Genomic DNA, 18,351 nt, shown 5'->3' with positions numbered 1-18,351 from the left:
TGTAAATACCATTTCATTTGACATGAGTAGCGTCTTGCGCTCTGCTACTTTTTCCGCTTGCAGCAGTGTCGCGCACCTAGCCCATGATTGGAATTTCTGTGCAAATTGTCACTGGTTGCTCGCCTGTGATTCTTTCAGTCTCAACTAGAGCCCAGTACACTGCAGCAACTTGTTTCTCAAGCGGAGTGTATCTAGTCATAGGATCTGTGAGCTTTCTTGACCAGAAACCTTGCGGCACTCTTTTCTGTCCTTGCTTTTGCCACAAGCTTCACAGAGCAACATCATTGTAGACAAGAATTTCCAGTTCAAAAGGATCAGTTTTCGTCATAGGGCCCAGAGTGATGTAATTCTGCAAAGCGTCCTTAGCCTGCTGAAAGGCAGACTGTTGCTCTAGGCCCCATGTAAAATCATGTTTCTTTCTGGTGACTTTGTAGATGGGTTTCAGTATAAGGCTTAAATGAGGTATGTGATTTCTCCAAAAACCCATTAACCCAATGAACCTTTGTGCCTCTTTTTTATTTGCTGATGGAGTCATCTGCTGAACCATGTCAATTACAGGGTCAGGAATTTTCTGAACTGACCCAGACCAGATTGCACCTAAACATTTCACCACTTGAGCGGGCCCCTGAACCTTTTTGGGATTTAGGGCCCACCCCCGGTTTTGCATGTGTGTGATCAACTTTTCTGCAGCTTTTTCTACATGTTCTTTCCCAGCACTGGTCAGCATGATATCATCAATGTAATGAGCAAAATACACATCATCCAACTGTACCATCTTTAAGTCTCTGGCAATCAATACATGACACAGAGTGGGACTATGCAAATACCCCTTGGGCAATTTAGTAAAGGTAAATTGTCTCTCTCCCCAAGTGATAGCAAATTGGTCTTGTAATTCAGTGTCAATATCAATGGAGAAAAATGCATTAGCAAGTCAAGGACCACATGCCATTCATCCACTTCTTTCGTAAGGTTTTCAATCAGAGTAATGATGTCTGGCACCGCCACAGCTAAGGGGGGCACCTTCTTGTTCAAAGCGCGATAATCAATTGTCAGACGCCATGCCCCATCTGGGCGGTGAACAGGCCAGATCGGCGAGTTGAATGGGCTGACTGCCGGCCTCATTATGCCAGCTTTCACCAATGACTCAATAGTTTCACCAATCTCTTTGTGCCCTCCTGGCAACCTGTACTGTTTCACGCACACTGGCTCAGCAGGAGGAGGTAAGTGCAAGGGGGACCATTTTGCGTGCCCAACCACCACAGGGTTAACAACTCTCACATGGATTTTCCTATTGCCAAAAACAAATTCACCTAAATCTGTAGTCACACTTTTGCCCAACAACACATCCATGCCAAGTATATATTCCGGTATGTCTGCAATCAAGACATTTGCTGTGAAAGGCAATCCCTCGCCAATTGACATTTTTACATTAAAGGCTTTTGCAACAGTTTCTGCTCCCCCATAACCATTGACTAATACTCTGGGACCAGATAATTTACTGGGATTGGTTCCATGTAATAATGTCACCACAAAAATCTCGCCATGCAAAAATATAGCCGAAAAATTGCCGTTTTTTGTGGCAACATCATTGCATGGAACATGCGGGGGACACGCCCGCAACCCACAAACTTTTTTTTTTTTTGCCACTGTCCCCATATATATGGTCACCCAAAGAATATCGCCACAACATTTTCCCAGAGATATTATTTACGGCGACCATATATATGGCGATATTATTACCTGATACCCTGGGATTGCCATTCAAAATGGTTACCTCAGCTCCCGTGTCTAATAGAGCCAGGACGTGTTTTACTTTCTCATCCAAATACAATGTTAGTGGCACAAAAGGGCGTCTGTCTCTGGGACTGGTTCTCTTTATTAACCGTACCTCAAAGACAGAGCCAGCCCTTCATTCAAAAATGGGGTCTGGGACCTCCCACTTGTCCTTTGCCAAATCAGGGTAGCCTTTTGCTCGCACTTTGGGCTTCAACAACTCTTCTTCAGATGGTGTAGAAGGCCTAGTTTTTCCTGACTGCTGTTTTTTCAGTTTTTTCCATTTCTCAAGAAGCACAGGTGTTGGTTTACCGTCTATCTCTTCCTTTGGAATTCCCGCTTTTAGCAGGTCCATCCACATTTGTCTGCGCATGACTTCAATTGTGTCCGTTTTCTCTTTAGACTTTGCATTTTTGCCATGCTTTTTCTTTGAATCATTACTCGCCGCCACTAGGCGCACCGCCTTGCGCACATCCAACCCTTCTAATTGCCCTAGCAGCAGTGCAACCTCACCAATGGCTTTACCTTACGCTGGACCCAGCAATGAAAGCAATGCTCCCTTCATATGACCCAGAGCATTTCTCAACAAGCGCGCGCGCATTCCAGCTGCAAATAACTCCATGTCAGGCCCTTCAAAATGTGCACTGTACAGTGCGCACTGTAAACCCATCTCTCTAAGCTGGTCTGTCGCTTCCTTTAGTGACCCCCAGGGGCCCCAATTCTCCTCCATGTCCATCGGACTCACATACAGATTTCAATAGGGCAGTCTGAAGCCAATTAAACAAGGAATGCTAGCCTTGCTGCCCCAGCGCACCGCGCACTATCTGCCCCAGCATTACATTAGTAGTGATTGAACCCATTTTTAACAATTCTTTAGGGGTTAAGAAGATCCCATCGGCGCCTGTATCCCACAATTGAAGATACCACTTCAGAAGTGCTTCACCTGCCCTTTGTCTAAATAACTTGGCAATGTCTAAAAGCTCTGTCTGTGTATAATCGCGGACAATCCTAGTATTCTGAATGTTTCCACCGCCAGCAAGGCCTTTTGACTTGTTAGTGATTAACGGCCGTGCTGGATAAACACATTTCTTTGGAGCACATTCCAGCTCCTCTTCGTCAGAGCAGTCCAGCTCTGCAAGTCTGACTTCAACTGATTAATTCCAGTCAAATGTTTGTTCGGTTTCGCTATCACACGGTCCCAATTATCTTTCCTAATTAATGGGCGAATCCTTATCTTTGTCGGATTGCCCCGCCGCTGTCTGCGCTTGTGCATGGCTACACGCACAGCTAAAGAGGCACACCTGTCCTCCATCTGATTGGCCCGCTTAACGGACGATTCAAGGGTCTCTCTCATAATGATTTGTTGCTCCTGGAGCAGGGAAATCTCATCGTTCAGTTTACGAATCTGCGCGTCTTTAAGCAATTCATTCTCATGCAACCTCAGCGCCTGCAGGAATACCCAGCCTATGTTTCCTGCTGCTTTTAGCTCCCGTCTGCATTTCCCAAGCGGCAAACTCTCCAAGCACTCACTAATTACCGCCGGGGAAACATCATTCTCAAGCATGTCCCATGCCCTCAGCGCCGAATACCGATGCAAAATGTCTGCTACACCCGAGCAGGCGTTTGTTGCCGGCCATCCTGGAATGTGACAGAGTGCACTATCCCCCACCTTGCATTCATCTTTTGCTTGTTTCTTCCAGAAGGGCATTGTGCTCCCAAACCCTGCTCACAGCGGCAAATGTAGTGAAAAGGGAGAACCCGCACTTCCCTGGGACCAGCCCTTAGTGCAATGAAATCACTCCCAATCACCCTCCCACCCAAGTAAGTATCTATGTGAAGCACAGTGAACTCAGTCTGGAAGAAAGCCAATCACACAGAAAATGTGATGCTTGCATTTATTTCAACAGTGTCTAATGAGAACTAAGCAGCATTTTACAATAATATGGGAAAGTGCAAGCTGGATAATACCAATTGTCAGTCACAGACGAATATGCAATTATTGATCTTACGCTCCTAGGTATCGTGGATGGAAATACAATCAAATCACACCCTGGACCCTCGCCACTCAAAGTGCCCGGCACCCCTCGAGAAGGGAGGGGGGACTGGCCAAGCCCCCCACAGGCCTGCACCAGAGCGGGGGTGTGATGCTTGGAGTATCAGCCCTCTAGTGCACAGCTGGTCGTCCAGGCGCTGTTCTTCTCTGTGCGCGCGTCTCACAAACAGCCCAGGATGAGTCCCTCCCTAGCTGGCCCAGGTAAAGTTCTCTTATTAGGGGCTGTATGTCAATCACTATGACGCACTAGCTCTTCGAGAATCTTCTGGGCCCATCCTTTATGCGGCAAAACATGTTTTCCCCTGGAAAGTTACAGGACTGGAAACAGCCAGTCTTGGCTCCCAGGCTCCGTGTACGTTGTTTTGGGAAGGCCTTACATTCCTGTGTTATCAGTGCACCTGACTCGCAGAGCGAAGACGAGCAAGGCTGTGCCTGGCTCCTAAAGGCTGCGCAGGGCTTCTTGCAAAGCTAGATGTTTATGTCTTCAAGAAGGGTCTTCGCAGTTAACCCCTCGCAAGCATGCTGGCTCACTCAGTTCGAGAGGCCTGGCTGGTTCAGCATTTTCCCTCCATGCTTTGAATAAGCTCTAAATACACGCAAGATAGCTCAATAGGTTAATACAAGTGCAGGTTACTGCAAGCGCCTAGAGGCTTTTCATGACAATTCTTTCGTTAAAAGTTTTTAGTTATTTTGAATTCGGAAACTGTTGAATGCAGACATGTGAGTGTTTATGAATCTGACGTTCCAATATAACATCATGCAATAAATCACGGAGACGGTGTGAGGAGCTCTTGCTTCTTTATTAAACTGGTGCAAACTTGCGCACGGGTGGAAGCCCCACCCACATCAACACATGGGTTGCAACCCACAACATAACAATAGAAAGGAGACAGTGACTCCTTTCCCGAAGGAGCAATAGAAACAGGATATTACATCTCCCCTTTGCTCAGCACGAAGCATGGGAGGTTAATTCGTTCATTTCTTCGGTCCACTATGAGGGCTTGTGAACCACTCTTCGAGATGAGCTGCGTACACAGGGAATGTCATTTGCAGTGCAGTCACTGGCACTATCATCCGCGTCCATGTCTTCTTCTATGTATTCTGAGTCCAAGTCAGAGGTGTCCTCTTCCCCAGTGGGGCTACTGCTTTCCTGGCACCTGTCACCTTCAAAGGTTCAAAAGAAGGACGAATTACGAGTGAATGAGCCCGTGGGACTGGCTGCGGTTAATATGGACCCTTGTATGTGCGTTAGTCATTGGTTCGGGTTTAAAAGCAGGGACATCTTTGGCGTCTTGAGTCTGTCTTACCAGCACCTGGTCTCCTATTTGGAAATTGTTTGGTTTTGCTTTTCTCCGCAGGCCTGCATACTCATGCATCTTCGTTTTGCTCTCCTGGTCCTTTATCCATGCAGTGTCAGCATATGTGGTGGGGAGGGAAGCATTGGGATTGTGTGGCAGCATGCTCTTTACTACTCGCCCAAACATTTGCGCTCAGTGGCATGTGCCAGTTGAGCTATGCAGGGTGTTTCTGTAGTCCCTCAACAAAGTACATATTGCCTGCATAAATGAACCTCTGGTGATCGAGCAGACTTGGAGAATGCATTTTAGATTTCCCATGAATCTCTCCACTGTTCCATTGACTTGCGGCCACAGCGGCATGATCTTGCGATGTTGGAAGCCAAAATGTTCTGCAAACATGGTGATGTCATGCCTGTTGAAAGGGGGGTCATTGTCCGATATCACAATAGACAAAATTCCGTAAGCTGCAATGGTCTTGTCTAATGCCGGTATCAACGCCAGGGCGCTGGTGGAGTGAATGAGGTGCACCTCCAGGAACCTGGACATTTTGTCAATAATCACAATTACGTACTTGCTGTTGCCAATGGCATGTCGATGGCAACTTCGTCCCATACCTGCAAAGGCATAGATGACATCTTCAGAGGCTCGGGAAACATGCCTGGTTTGACTGCCTTGCAAGCAATGCATTTGCCTAGCAGCTGTTCTTCCCTTTCAGGTTCGTATAAATATATTACATGCTTCCCACGAGGTGGTCTGGAAGTAGCAGTTATCTTAAAGATGACAACAAGCACTTCAGTGGTGCGTGAAAGCCTGAGCGTGGCTGTAGGTATAAAAATAATGCACATGCATGGAGATCAATTGTGAGTTGGGAGCCATTGGAAGCGTTATTTTTAAAAAGGACTATCCGTGAGGTTAGTGGGGAGAGCTCAAAGTACCTAGACCTAATGCTAACTTCAGCAAAAAAAACACACAAGGCAGCAAAGAATTTACCGGGGCAAAAAAATGGCGACTGCACTCCTCGCGGCAATGGAATCTGCCGAGGAGTGTTGCTGCAACTGTTAAAAACATGGGTACTGCAGGAAAACCAGTCAATGGGGTGCCGGCTGGGTGCAGGGGTGAGCGTGTGGCTCCAAGGTGAGCAACAGGCCAGGTGATTGGTGGGAGGTGGTTGACCAATGGAAAACGGACACATCACAGGTAAAACAGAAATGACCCCAATAATGGATGACAGGGAAATGTGAATGGACAAGGATGACGGCTGCCCAAAGTGGCTGCTAGGATGAGCAACCTAACACCCCATTGATGGTAGCAAGGTTATCGCTACAGCTGTAAAGGTCCTAAGGTAATAAACAGCCAAAGTGTTGACAATTTAAATGACAATTCCAAATACACCTCACGTAAACTAAGTAGTCACTTGGCTGTAGTCAAGTAAATGTTATGTGACTATTGTAAGTGACAACAGGAATGACTCAAGGGAACATCTATAATACATTGTCAAAGCAGTGACTGAGTAGCTTGCAAACGAGAGTTACAATTTGTCTTTCAGGGTGCATGTATCACAAGAGTCAGAATGAAACTTCATCATGCAATGCACATTGGTGGTGCATGTTGATAATTTTGAACGACAATTACAAAAACACCTAAAGTGAACTACTTTGTCACTTGCTTGTATTCAAGTAAATATTATGGGACTATTGTACGTTGCAAAGGCAGACTCAAGAGAACATCATCAAAGCAGTGACTGAGTAGCTTACAAATGGAAGTTACAATTTATCTACCCAGGGTGCATATATGACAGGAGTCAGAAGGAGCATACAACATGCAATAAACATTGGTGGTGCATGTTGTAATAGTAGTGCTAAAGTATATGATGACCCAGACTGGAGCAATGTTAAAGTCATGTGGACCCAGTGATGGGCATCAGATGTCCATGGGTGGAAAAATGCTACCAAAGTGGGGCTCTGACTCAGTCCCAGAAGTGTTTCCACTCTACGGTGATATTTAGGCCAGTTTTAACTGTGTCCAATCTGTGGACAAATTTTTGTTCGAGCCTAGTGAGGGCTAAATTGATATCGACTCCTCTTTTCTGCTGTTGCAGGATAGTCCACGTGAGTTGCTCGTGGGTGTGGCCTTTTTTGCTAAAATGTTCCACTAGAGGTTTATCTTGTATAGAATTTCTGATGCAAGATCGATGTTTGCTGATCCTCTGCTTTATGGGTCTGATGGTTTTCCCCAATATAAATGAGGTCGCATGGGCATTTGATCACATATATCACATTTTTGCTCTCGCAATTGGTGTGATTTTGCATTGTCCAGACAAGGTTTTTGTGAGTAAAGGTCTTGCTGGTTTTAGTGTAGCAACATGCTACACACTTGCCACATGAGAAGTGTCAAACTACCGGCGGTAGATCCCATAGAGTAGGTTGCTGTTTCTCTGGTTCCAGGAATGTATGTACCAGGGTATCTCTAATGTTCCTATTCTTCTTAAAGGCAAACAGAGGTTTTTTTGTCCAAAGTTCCTTTGTTTTTTATCAGGTGCCAATGTTTGTTTATTGTGGTCTTAACAAGGTTGCTGATGGGGTTGAATGTGGTCACACAGACTGTAGTCAAGCAAATGGTGCGATCCGTGTTGGCTGCCCTTTTGCGGGCCATTCTGATGGATTTTTTGGGGTACCCTCTTTCACTTAGACAAGTCTGGAGTTGTTCGGCATGATGTTCGAACTTTTTCGTTTTCTGTGCAATTCCTGCGTATGCAGAGAAATTGTCCGTATGGTAGGTTGTACTTTAATCCTTGGGGATGGAAGCTGGAGAAGTGGAGCAGGCTGTTTCTATCAGTAGGTTTCCTGAATAGCTCTGTTTTCAATGAGTTTCCGGAGCGATAAATGTGAAGATCCAGGAAATTCACTGCTTGGCAATCCCATTCAATGGTGAACTTTATGTGAGAGTTTCTGTGGTTTAGCCATCCGTGGAACTCGAGCAAGAGCTCTTTGCTGGCTTTCCAAACTAGGAGAACATCATCAATGTATCATCACCATAGTAGGATGTAGTCTTTGTAGGGGTTATTCTCGTTGTAAACATGGTCATCCTCATACTGAGCCATGTATACGTTGGCTACGTCAGGGGCAAAAGTAGCCCCCATGCTGATGCCTTTTATCTGCTGATAAATCTGATTTTCAAAAAGGGAAAAATTCTCGGTCATGGCTAGTCGAATACACTCCAAGATTAAATTCGTAGGAGTCGACGTGCAGTCAGTTCTTCTGTTAAGGCAGATAGTTTTTTTTTTTTTTTTAATATATTTATTATTTTTTCAAGAAAACATACAACCGGTATCATCAACATAGCAATCAATTAAATATCCACAATAACTTCCCATTCCCTCCCTTCCCATGCGAACCCGGACCGGGGTCGCGCAGTTTGCCGTTGATATTAGGGTGAGCCCGGGCTGTCCAGGTCCTCGCCTGAGGTGCTGGCCTCTTTAGGGCTGAACAGGGTTGTCGTGAGGGTTATCCACTGCAAGAGGTCCTCCGAGTCACTTATTTTCTGCTGTCTGTGCGCCAGCTCCCAGGCGCCGGTTTCGGCCACAGTCCACCTACGGAGGTCTTCCCACCATGTCACAAGTCTAGGGGCCCTGGGACACTTCCAGGCCATTGCGATGCGCCTTTTTGCAAGGATGTACATCAAATCTTTGAGCCTGTTGAGGGGTTTGTTTTTTTTGCCTCGTGGATACGAGCCCAATAGACATGCCTTGGGGGATTGCACATCTAGCATTATGTCCTCCTCTGCTATCCTGGTCTGAATTTGTGACCAGAAGGTTTGTATGACCGGGCAGGCCCAAAACATGTGGGTCAGTGAAGCCGCAGGTTCTTGGCACTTGGGGCATGGCACTACGCCGGCACCATTGAATCTCGAGATGACAGCTGGGGTAAGGTAGGCCCTGTGGATGATGTAAAATTGGATAAGCTGGAATCGGGCATTCCTGGAAACTTTTTTATGATAGTGTGTTATTGTTTCCCACTCCGTGTCGCCGAATTGTGTGTTTAGCTCGGCTTCCCATTTGCCCTTGCACGTGAGCTCGCTATGTGTGGTGTTGTTAATTAGGATCTCATAAAGCCTAGAGGTTTCGTGTCCCCCCTCTGCAACGCCCATCAGGTTCTCGATGGTCTCATGTCCGGCGCATTGGGATTCTGCTTCCGGCCATCGCTTCCTAAGCTTATCTAGCACCGCCCCGTGCAGAAGGAACTGACCCAGTGGGACCCCAGTCAATTCGTGCAGCTCGGGAAATGTGTGGGTGCCCTGGTCGTCTATCAGATCGCCCAGGGTGGCGACGCCGGAGGGTTCCCATATGTTCCGGATCGACCTCCGGTCCTCCGGCCTAGTGGACATGATGGCGACTATAGGGATTTGTGGGGAGTAGGGGTCGGTCAGCTTGACCGACTTGCAGGCCCGACTCCAGATCTGAGTGCCTAGGCGGATGAGGTGTGTATCCAGCGTTTTAGGCATTGGTCTGATCCAGAGGAGATCCCTGAGCAGCCATGGTGCGTCTGGGGGCTGCAATAGGCGTGTGTCCGTCGTGGCATCATCAGCCATCCACTGGATCACGTGCTTAAGCTGGGCCGCTATGTAGTAGAGCTCAAAGCTGGGGGTATTCAGGCCTCCCCTCTCGTACGGTCTTTGAGTTATGTCTAAGGCAACTCTGTGCCTCCCCTCCCGCCATAGGAGTTTCCTACATAGTTTGCTCAGGTCTTTGAAGAAACGTTGGGGGATGTTGTAGGGGACGTTAGTGAAGAAATGTAGGAGACGCGGGAGTGCGACCATTTTAAGGAGTCCCGCCCTACCAGCCATCGAAAGGGGCAATTTACACCATAGGTCGATTGATTTAGCCAGTCCCTCCTTAGCCCTGCCCGTGTTTAGTGCATGTTCGGTCTCAGGGTCCCGGTGGATCGCGACGCCCAAATATTTGAACGTGGTGGGTTCCCATTTAAGGGCCAGAGGGGGGAGGTGTTCTTTCTCGGTTCCACTAAGTGCAGCCAGGGGGAATAGGCAAGACTTGCTGTGGTTAATCTGGATCCCTGTGCATCTGTGGAACCCGTCTAGGGTTTCCAGAATGTAGGGGAGAAGGTGTTCGGGATCCCTTAGGTAGAGGAGCATGTCGTCCGCGTACATGGAGACAAGGTGGTTCACTCCATTTATCATTATCCCCCCGTCTCCGTATTCCTGCCTAAGGTATGCCGCCACTGGTTCAATCGCTAAGATGTAGAGCAAAGGGGATAGGGGGCACCCTTGCCGAGTGCCCCTGGCCAGGCTCCACTTTTCGGAAAAGATGTTGTTGGTTCGCACTCTGGCGGTGGGATTGGTGTAAATGAGTTTGCCCACTTCAAGAAAGCCGTTCCGATCCCCATCTTGGCTAGGGTGGCGTAGAGCCATGTCCATCGGACCGAATCAAAGGCCTTAGAGGCGTCAAGGGACACAACTGCATATTTACCGGGCATGCCGTTTGTGCTGTGTATCACGTGATGCAGCCTTCACAGGTTCTCAGACATGGAGCGACCCTGCACGTAGCCCGTCTGATCCTGGTGTATGAGGTACGGGACGGCTGCACGAAGCCTTCTGGCCAGTAGTGCGGTGAGGATTTTGTTATCTACATTCAACATGGATAAGGGGCGATATGAGCCGCAGTCAGAGCTTTCCTTGTCGGGCTTAAGCAAGGGGATGATGGTGGCTTCAGTCATGGTGTCGGGGAGGTGGCCTATTTCATACGCCTCATTATATACTTTGGACAATAGGGGGGCCAGTATGTCCTCATAGGCTTTATAAAATTCGCTCGGGAGACCGTCCGGTCCCGGCGTTTTACCAGAGGGCATTGACCTAATGGTGGCTGTGACCTCGTCGGGGGTGACTGGGCCTCTGAGGGGATCTGCCAAGTGGTCCTCCAGGCGAGGGAGCCTGATGGCGTCCAGGGCGTCTTCGATCGCGTGGTCTGGGGGCGGGGCTGGATCGGAGTAAAGGGTTTGGTAGTATTGCTTAAACACTGCGTTGATACCCACTTGCGTGTGGAGGATCAGGCCGTCTGTGTTACGGATGGAGCAAATGGGGTATCTGGGGGTTTCTCGTTTATAAAGCCATGCAAGAAGCTTCCCGGGTTTGTCGCCCAGGGCATGATTCCTTTCAGTGAATTTGGTATAGCTCAATTTCCCCAGCGTCTCCCAGTGTGTTAAGCATGTTTGTTTAAGATCAATCATTCTTGACAGGTGGGCAGGATCAGGGGACGGGGTGGCTTCGAGGTCTTGGAGTTCAGTCTCAGCGTGCGCTAGCAGGGACGTGACAGATTTTAGGGCCCCTCCAGCCGCGGCTATCATTTCCCCTCTAGTTACCACCTTGTAGGCTTCCCATGCTGTGCCTAAGTATCTGACGCTATCAATGTTGGTTTGCCAGTAGTCTGTGGAACCCTCCCTGATTTGTTCATTGAAGGCTTTATCTAATAGCGCTTCGCTTCTCAATTTCCACGTGGGGATGGGGGGCCTGGGAGCTGTGGTCACCCACGAGGTCATCAGTGGGGAGTGGTCTGAAAGTACCCTGGCCAGGTACTGCGTGTCCTCAAAACCGGCCACGTGCTCTTCGCTAATGAACAGGCAGTCTATCCTGGTATGGACCTTATGTGGGGGGGAGTAAAAGGAGTAGCCTCTGGTTTCGGGGTTTTGTGCCCTCCACAGGTCTTTCAGGGCATATTGCTGCGTGAGGGCGTTCAGTATCTTGGCGGGTGGGGAGGGGTCCCCATGTTTACCATCCGATCTGTCTATACGAGGGTTTAAGGTACAGTTGTTGTCGCCTCCCCATATTGTTACGCATTCATTACTCGGGGACAGCCGGGCATACAACGAGCGAAAGAAAACAGTGGCATCATGATTCGGGGCATAGGTGCAAATCAGGTGGACGTCCCGCCCCTCTATGGTGCCTTGAACTAGGGCCATCCTACCTTCGTTGTCCGTTTTGGTGTTGGTCAGCTTGACTGGGACAGAGGGGGCGATCCATATCAAGACTCCTCTGGAGTAGGTGGAGTAGGAGGAACCTACTAGGGTACCTCGCCAGACCTTGGCCAGCGCTGCAAGCTTGGGGCCACATAAGTGGGTCTCCTGGAGGAGAGCGATTCCGACTCTGTGGCATTTCATGTAGGCGTGAATGCGGCGCTGTTTGATATAGCTGTTTAGTCCCCTGACGTTCCAGGACATGACTCTGATCCTCTCAGCCATGGTCTGGGTGTGGTCGTGTGGCTGTGGGCAGCCTGAGGTTGAGGTGTTTGGAGAACTTGGTCATCCTGGTGGCAATTCCGCTGCGCTCAGTCCCGGTCCGGTTTATGTCCGATTCAAACTGCAATCCCAACTTGGGGTTCAAACCCCCATGAACAATAACGTCTAACTTAACTAAAAACACAACTTCAAACACAACACGTCTAGCGAGGTTGCCCTTGCTCTGACATCCCCGTTTCTGCCCCATCAGACCAGGGTCTTCCGGTGCCCTACGGGCGGGTGAACTCACCCAAATTATCCTGGGGATAGGAGAGGGGCTGCCTCCGAGGGTGTTATCAGGAGGTGCGCCACGACCGGCGCCGCTCCGGTACCATCAGTGTCGCCACTTCTACTGACCTATTCATGTGCGATCGGCGACTGCAGTCAGTGGGTGGAGAAGTTCCTTTGTTGCAGGCGGCTAGGGCCTGCGCTGCTTCCGTTCGATGTCCGGGATCTGCTCTCTGTCCATCCATTCGCAGGCCTCTGCGGGAGTGTCAAACAAGTGGGCCTTGTTGTTTCGCAGGACCTTGAGTCTAGCCGGGTAGAGGAGTAGGTAGCGCAGGCCCGCTTCCTTGAGTCTCGCCTTGGTGTGGTTGAACTGGGCCCTGCTCCTTTGAACCTGCAGGGTGTAGTCGGGGTATATTGCAATCTTCGCGGCGTCCCTCTGTATGGAACCGCCCATCCTGGTGAAGGCCAAAATGGATTCCCTGTCCCTGTAGTTAAGGACTTTGGCTATTATGGGTCTGGGTGGGCTCCCCGGTGGGGGCCTCCTGGCTAGGGAGCGATGGGCTCTTTCAATGGTGAAGCCCTGCGACAGTTTCCCGGCTCCAATTTCCTGTATAAGCAGATTCTCGACGTAATTAGTAGGGTCGCTGCCCTCGATACCCTCGGGCAGGCCGATAATTCTGATATTGTTCCTGCGGGCCCTTCCTTCGGCCTCCTCAGCCCTGTCTTCATAAGGCAGATAGTTAATGCATCCAGTCCTTCCTGTTGAGGGATCGAAGTGTAGAGTGCCTCCACGTCCATGGTTGCCAGGATGGAGTTGGAGGAAAGGTTAAGATTCTGTAGGACTTTAATGGTGTTAGTACTGTCTTTGATATACGACTTCATCTTTCTGATGAATGGTTTCATAAAAATGTCCATATAGAGTGACAAAGGCTCCAAAAGTGAATCGCAGGCAGAGACAGTCGGGCGACCAGGCGGTTGAGTAGCGTGTTTGTGGATCTTGGGGAGGATATAAAACGCTAGTATTCTTGGGTGGGTCTTGTTGAGAAAATGGCATTCATCCTCGCAGATCCAACTTTGTCATTCTGCATGTTTGGTGAGGCTAAGGATCTCCTCTTGTAGTCTCTTGGTGGGATCTCTGTTGAATTTCTTGTATGATGAGGTATCTGCCAAAAGGCGTAAGCATTCCTTGTTGTAGTCTGTAGTGTTCATACAAACAATACCTCCACCTTTGGCTGCAGGTTTGATGGTAATGGATCGGTCAAGGTTGAGATCGCCCAGGGATTTCCTTTCTTCTTTGCTGAGATTTTCTTGGTAAAAGTTATTTTTTGTTAGGCCTGCTTTGATGGTGGTGGTGACCAATTTCTCAAATGTGTCGAATTCACTGGGGATAGTGTGTGGAGGAGGTACAAAATTGGACATTGGTTTGAGTCCTGTCGTGTTCTCTTGGCTTCTTTCGATGTTCTCGGCACCAGTGTCTTCTGAGTTCCGTTTGTTCGGGAGGTATATTTCGAAGAAATATTTGAGTTTCAGGGTACGGAAAAATCTTCTTAGTTCTGCTTCGGTTTTGAAAGGATCTGCTTTTGTAGCAGGGACAAACTATAGTCCTCTTTGTAGCAGTGTCTCTTCTGAATTGGTCAATGATCTGGATGAGAGGCTGAAGATAGGTATTGTTGTCATGGATGGTTGGAATACCATTGCCTCGTCCTCATATGCTAGCCTGATTGTTGTGGGCGCCTCTTCGGTCGGCCCGGTTGTCCTCCCCTCTGAAAAAAAGGATGTTGCGGTGGCCCGGTGGTCCTACCACTCCCCGGTGTACTTGGAATGCTCCTGCTGGATGATCCAAAACTTCCCGAGAAATTAACAATGCGATTACATCTATTGAAATTATGCTGTTGTTGCTGTAAGCTGCTGTAGAAGGTATCCTTGAGGTATGGGTATGTCTTCTCCTCTGCGTAGTAGGCCAAGTCTTTTCTGAATTTCTGTACTTTTCTGTCTACAGTTATTTGTTTGAATTTGGCAACTTCCTCTTCTAGTTTCTTCAATTTCTTTTTGGCTTCTATGATGGTTTTGTCGTTGATTAATTTTTCTTCAAGGGTGGCAAGTTCTTCTCCTTGTTTTTTTACATTCCTCTTGGGCCGTGTCAATGATAAGGATGATCCAATCACGACTGCACTTATTACCAACCCCACTGAAGTTGATTTTAAATTTGGGGTTGTCCGTAAATACCCTGGTATACCCTTGTAGTCCTTCTGGTATAATGCACGCTTTTAAATACTCGAGCATGAAGGTGCCGTGCATCTCTGTGCGGATGAGTTTTTTCTTCTTCTGTTGGATGATGTCCAGATCATTTTTGTTAGCACCTTGTGCGATGGCACCACCCTCGGCTCCTAAGGCTGATGTGGTGCCCAATAGTTTTCTAAAGTATTCGTCTGTGTAGGACACGTTTACTTTTTCCATAATATATGATGTGACTGTGTTGAGGTTTCCTGAAACACAGTTAAAATATCAATAGCCCTATAACCACGGGTTGTGCTAAGTCAAGAATATATAAAGGGCGCCTGGCGGAGTCCTGATATGCCCAGGAGGGTACCTGTATGCAAAATGCTAGAAATCAGGGTGAAAAGATCCATAGACAGCTGGCAAGTTTTTAAGCTATTTTATGTAGTCTCCAAAACAATTACACCTACTCTTTTGAAGCAATTTCTTTCGGAAATCAGGAGACTCACAGCCCGCAATGGCTTGTGATTTGAGTGCTTCTTCCATCGAGTATCAGTCGAAAGCACAGTACTTCGCTCATTTTCGCAGCGCCATTAAAAAATTATCCATATTTTCGCCTTTATCCTGCGTGGTTGTATGGAAAATATGTCTCTCGTAATCCACGTTTCTCAGTGGTGCAAAATAATTATTCAGCGAGTCAATTACGCCTTGAAATGTGTCGGTATTGTTCTCTGGCATCTCAAATACAATGCCTTGTTCCGCTGGGCTGAGCGAGTGCATTAAAATACCCCTCGGACGGCGTTCTTCTCGGATGCCTGTTGCATCGATACATATATGTAGCTCCTTAAGCCACCTGGCCCATCTGGGCATCAGGCTACTGGTGTCAGAAATGTCAAAATGCTGCATGGCCTGCAGCTGTAATGAGTCATGACTTCCCTCTTCCCCAAGCATGGGAGTGCGGGGAGTAGAGCTGGACCGAGAGCTTTGGGAGCTGCTGTCCACCTCATTCCCAGACATGGTGGCAGGGCCCCAGTGAAGTGAAAGTGCTCACCTTGAACTTTGAAAGCAACGTGTCTCTGAGGATTTCTGTGATGTTGTCATCTGGATAACGCAGGGTATTGAAGAAAATGCTTTAGGGCTTGTACAGCGTGCAGGCTGCTGCTCTTGGCATTGAAGAAATGTCTGGTATGTTTGTGGAGGCGTCCGTGACGGTGGTGTTTGTTTGGCCAATTGATTAGTTTGTCGCGTTGAGGCTGCCCTTGATTGATGATCAGCTAGAATTCCTCTGTGGCAGTGCCTATATGCTGGAAATGCGGCCCGCGTGGCATAGCACGTGTTGTTTCTGCCAGCGCACGCTCTAATTATTTCCTCCTTGGCGGTGCGTTTATGTAAAGTCTTTGAGGTTCATCGACCTCGTGGGGCAGCCTGCGCAGCAGCCAATGAAGGGCGAAGCTCTATGTAGCTCTGCGGCGGCTGTGTGGAGTCACAGGGCGTTAATGGGAGCTCCTGCAGCAGTCATAAAATGTAGCAACGTTACTGGAGTGGGTGTCGGGGCACCGGTCGCTGATGCGGAACACTCTGTGGGAATCACCTCATCGCCATTTTTGAATGCAGACATAAGTATTTATGAATCTGACGTTCCAGTATAACAGCATGCAACAAATCACGGAGACGGTGTGATGAGCAGTTGCAGGCGAGTACAGGCTCACGTGCCGAAGCCCAACCCACATCAACACGTGGGTTGCAACCCACAACATAACAATAGAAAAAAGACGCCTCCTTTCCCGAAGGAGCAATAGAAACAGGACGTTACAATAACTTCACTGGATATGAGCCCATTTCCACTAAAAACGTTAAAAAGCCCAAAGCTCATCCCTGTCTCTCCGTAGCCAACAAGAACACACTAATTCGCTAGCCCCAACAGACCACTCCCCAACTTCGACTCTGCTGCACCCTATTAATAGCCCTTACCTGACCCAATGCTTATTTTGCGGCCTTACCAGAATTACATCCGACCCCATCTAAAGTCTCCCACCACCAGCTGACTTCTTTGGTCGCAGGGCTACCCTCACACAATTAGCCCTTTTCGACCACCTATTCAGACACCCTTTCTACCTTGTCCGCCCAATGTTCTAACCCCCTCCCCATTGCCCGTCCATTGCCTGGCCATTAAGAGAAGGCTCGAGTATGTTCTTCAGCCGGGTCCCCGTCTCCAGCTAATACACGGCGCGAGGCAACCGTTTCCAGGGCAACCGACTGCGTCGCAGCCATTCCGGATTTCAGATGAACACCAGCTTGCGTGCGCGTGACCTCTGGGCTCCAGTCTGTTAACTTCCACCAGGAGAGAACGTGACGTAACTAGATCACGTGCCGATTAAAAGGACGTACATGATAAGGAACTTAACGTACAGTGGGTCACGTGATGAGAAGGGAGCGACCTCGTTGCTAGGGTCCGTTTCTCGAATGGGAACTAGACGCTGCTGAAATCCAACCCTTCAAGGCAGGGCTGCAGGAAGCAGCGGTTTGTTTTGAGTCCCTGCTCCAGCCCATGCTTGAAGCTGCAGAGAGCAGATATAAATGGCACAGAGTTAAAGGGAGACGGTTCAAGAGGGCTAGAGGTCGCAAGGGCCGCAGCAAGTGGTGTGTACACGTCAAAGAGGGTCCAGGGGCAGAGAGCCAGCAGCTGGAAGGGAAAGGGGGCACAGGGTCAGTGAGCCAGCAGCTGGAAGGGAAAGGGGGCACAGGGTCAGAGTGATAGGAGCTGGAAGGGAAAGGGCCCAGGGTCAGAGAGCCAGCAGCTGGAAGGGAAAGGGGGGCACAGAGTAAGAGAGCCAGGAGCTAGAAGGGAAAGAGGGCCCAGGGGCAGAGAGCCAGGAGCTGGAAGGGAAAGAGGACCCAGGGTCAGGGAGCCAGGAGCTGGAAGGGAAAGGGGGCCCAGGGTCACAGTCCGAGAACACATGTTATAAGGCAAGAGTCCATTCCAAACTAGGATATACGGTCAGAGCCAAGGGGTACAGCATCAGCGTCAAGGCAGGTGACACTGGACTAAGAAGGCAGAAGATCTCAGCCAGAGGATACCCCACTAAGAATGTACAGGGCCAGAACTAGGGGGGCACAGGTATAGGGGGAAATGGGTTAAATCAAGTGGGTACAGGGACAAGCCAAAGGGTGTCACCGGGCCACAGCCAAGGGATACATGATAAATCTGGTACAGGGTCAGAGTCCGTGGTGCAGGGAGGGGGGTGGGGGCAAAAGTCAAAGTCGAGCAACATCAGTGATAAGGGGTCCCAGTGCCAGGTGGTGAAGACTATGGCAAAGACTGTGGTTGTAGGGGGGAGACATTCTATCGGTTAATGAGATTAAACCTGGGTTGCTGGGTGCCAGGGCTTCAGTGAGTTGTGCGAGGACAGTACACCCGTTTTGATGGCATAGACCCAGTGGGTCTGGTGTGTGACAGACCGGACAAGGCGGTGGGAAGGTGTGGTGCCCTTTGGGCATT

Source organism: Ambystoma mexicanum, chromosome 11 (assembly GCF_040938575.1).
Source record: "Ambystoma mexicanum isolate Mex_15411 chromosome 11, UKY_AmexF1_1, whole genome shotgun sequence".
NCBI classification, from domain to species: domain Eukaryota; kingdom Metazoa; phylum Chordata; class Amphibia; order Caudata; family Ambystomatidae; genus Ambystoma; species Ambystoma mexicanum.
Note: the sequence above shows the minus strand (reverse complement) of the source record.